A 3216-nucleotide genomic window follows, 5' to 3' on the forward strand; every position below is an offset into this window, starting at 1 on the left:
ATTCAGGAATAGTAAATATTCACAAAATGATTTATTTCACCCTGTCAAGAACGTTGATGTCATCGAGAGGCAAGGTCGGGTGGCACGGTTTTAAAAACAAAAAATCACTCTTAGAAGACTCAGGAGATAGGCAAACGGTGTAATTGTACGATTCCCGAAGAGGGAGAGTTTGAACTGTATCGGGGTAATTTAAAGTTGCTTTTGGGACAGATCTACCATTAAAACCATCAGTCGAATTCCTCCGCCTAAAGCAACAGATGCTGGACGTGTAGCCGTAAACATCTCTGTCTTGCTTGCACTTCATAGCGATCAGCAACAATATTATTAGTAGAAATATGCAGGTAGTTGACCCTAAAGATATAATTAGCAACAAATTCAAATCTGAAAATAAGTCAGGTTTTCTAGGCGTGTTTTTCCTCTCCGAGACGTTTTCGGTAAAGTTAGCTAGGACTGAAGCCACAATTGTGATCGTGCTGGAGAGACTCGGCTGCCCATTATCCTTTACCGAAATTATAAGTTTCTGTGTCAGGACATCTTGGTCCCTGAATCTTCGAGCTGTTCGGATTTCTCCAGAGGTAAATCCCACGCTAAATATACTGCCGTCGGTGGCTTCTATGAGCTGATAGGAAAGCCGTGCGTTCTGTCCGGAATCTAAGTCCTTTGCAATTATTTTGGTAACCAAGTACCCTGGAGCTGCTGGCTTGGGAACAACCTCCATCGCCGTTGAACTATTGTGCATTGAAGGTGAGATGATAGCTGGGACATTGTCATTTTGGTCCAAGATAATAATATTGACGATGGCAGTGCTGCTCAGTGGTGGGATTCCACCATCGTGGGCTTGGATTTTGATCTGAATGTTTTTTTGCATTTCATAGTCAAAGGAGCGCAGCGCGTAAATGCGCCCACTTTCCGAGTTAACAGTCACGTCGCCAGATCCGGAAGCGTCTTGTCTGCGATCTTCCAGAAGAAAATATGATACCTCGCTATTTTTGTCCAAATCAGGGTCTAAAGCAGTAACAGCAAATATTGATGCACCCGGAGTGTTGTTTTCCATCAGGAACACATTATATGATGGTTGTGTAAACCGGGGAGCATTATCATTTATATCAGAAATCGAAATCAGAATGGTTCTATTTGTTGAAAGAGCGGGCGACCCTGCATCCCAGGCTGAAATACAAATGTTGTATAACGGAATCGTTTCGCGATCTAACGTATCGCTGATTACCAAACTGTACTTGGTACTCAAAGACTTTTGAAGTTTAAACGGGATATTTGACGGCACCTGACACGTTACCTGCCCATTTTCATCAGAATCCCGATCCATTACACTTAATATCGCGACTGCCGATCCGATTGCAGCATCTTCCCGTACTTTACCCGATACCGAGCTAATTTTTACCTCTGGTGGATTATCATTAACATCAATTAATCCGACAACAATCTCGGCGCGCCCAGTCAATGCGGGTGTTCCATTGTCCACAGCTTGTACCTCAAGTTCATAAACATTTTTTTGTTCGTAGTCCAGTGATCCTTGAACTCTGATCTGTCCTGTTACTGGCTCCAATTTGAACAACTCCGGAATCCTTTGAGAAGTGTCTTGAGCTAAAAGGTATTTTACCTCGCCGTTTGATCCTTTATCTAAATCGGTAGCGTTTATTGTTATCACCAAACTACCTTTTGGTGCGTTCTCCATTATGTTGACCCTGTATATATGATGATCGAACACGGGCGGGTTATCGTTGACATCCAGAACAGTAATGATTATTTCTGCAGTGCCAGATCTGTGGGGATTCCCACCGTCAATGGCCGTCAGAGTCAAATGAAATGCCGGCTGCTTCTCGCGGTCAAGGGGGTATTCCAACACCAATTCTGCAATTTTACTGCCATCACTTCGGCTGTGAGTCTTCAGGCCAAAGTGCTTGTTTGTGCTGATTCGGTAAGTACTCACAGTGTTTGCGCCGACGTCTGGATCGTGCGCGCTCTCTAGACGGAAGCGAGCTCCTGATGCGGTTAACTCAGAGACTTCTAAAGAGTATGTGGTTTTTGCAAAACTGGGCGAGTTATCATTTACATCCAATATCTCCACTTCAATGCGATGCATTTCCAAAGGATTTTCTACCGTGATATCCTGAGAAACGGAACAGCTCGAGCTTCGGCCGCAGAGAATTTCCCTGTCGATTCTCTCGTTCACAACCAAAATGCCATTCCCCATGTTCACCTTCAATAACTGTATGCCGTCATCAGAGACGAGCCTAAAATTGCGAACCGTCATCTCTCGAACGCTTAGGCCTAAATCCTCGGCGATATTCCCAATAAATGCTCCGCGCTCAAGTTCTTCGGGGATTGAGTAACGAATTTGCCCCAAAGCTAGGTCCCAGACACACGTTACGAATATAAAATATAACCGATGGCTGAGTGTGTTCGCCATTGTTTGGATCGCGTTGTAAATGAACCAAAATGTTTTCTTTCTTATCGGGTTTGTTGTCAAATGCTTCCTCTGCTGAAGGTAAATGGTGACATTAAACTGATAAACAGAACGTCTCGGACGTCTGTTCCTCTGATCGTGCCTCGATGATGCAAATGCGGGCACCGTTTGTCCTTTCCTTTCCTTCTGTTCTGTGCTTTGTACAAATGGAGGGGGAGGTCGATCTCTCGCAGCGTTTGGTTTTCTAATTGGTAGACAGCGACACAAAGAGTCCTTACCCATAACTGCACCAAGCATCTCTTAAAGCTGAACAGCCTACATGGGCGAACACTAGCAATAAATATGCATTTAACGGTGCGCAATACAAATTCGCCCTTGGGTGGTCAAATATATTCGTGCGTTTTTTAACAGACTTCATTTGCCGTTATGTTTTAAACGAGTGCAGTATTTGTAATTTGCCATTCACAGATAATAAGATTGTAATTTTAAAAATAATTAAATTTTCCCGAAGATTAATCGATGCGTGTTATGTATTGTATAAATATCTCCACTAATGCTTTTGAAAATAATAAGTAAATTTAATTTGAAGTATGATGTATGATTTGGGGCGGCACGGTAGCACAGTGGTTAGCACTGCTACTTCACAGCTCTCGAATCCCGGCTCGGGTCGCTGTCTGTGTGGAGTTTGCACATTCTCCCTGTGTCTGCGTGGGTTTCCTCCGGGTGCTCCGGTTTCCTCCCACAGTCCAAAGATGTGCGGGCTAGGTTGATTGGCCATTCTAAATTGCCCC

The 3216-nt window shown here is 43.9% G+C and overlaps 1 pseudogene; it reads right to left on the bottom strand.

The window, feature by feature from the left end:
- On the bottom strand, window positions 1-2579 carry LOC144505435 (protocadherin gamma-A6 pseudogene; annotated as a pseudogene).
- Between the last annotated feature and the right edge of the window lie 637 nt (window positions 2580-3216).

This window comes from Mustelus asterias, chromosome 16, assembly GCF_964213995.1.
Source record: "Mustelus asterias chromosome 16, sMusAst1.hap1.1, whole genome shotgun sequence".
In the NCBI taxonomy this organism is placed as follows: Eukaryota; Metazoa; Chordata; class Chondrichthyes; order Carcharhiniformes; family Triakidae; genus Mustelus; species Mustelus asterias.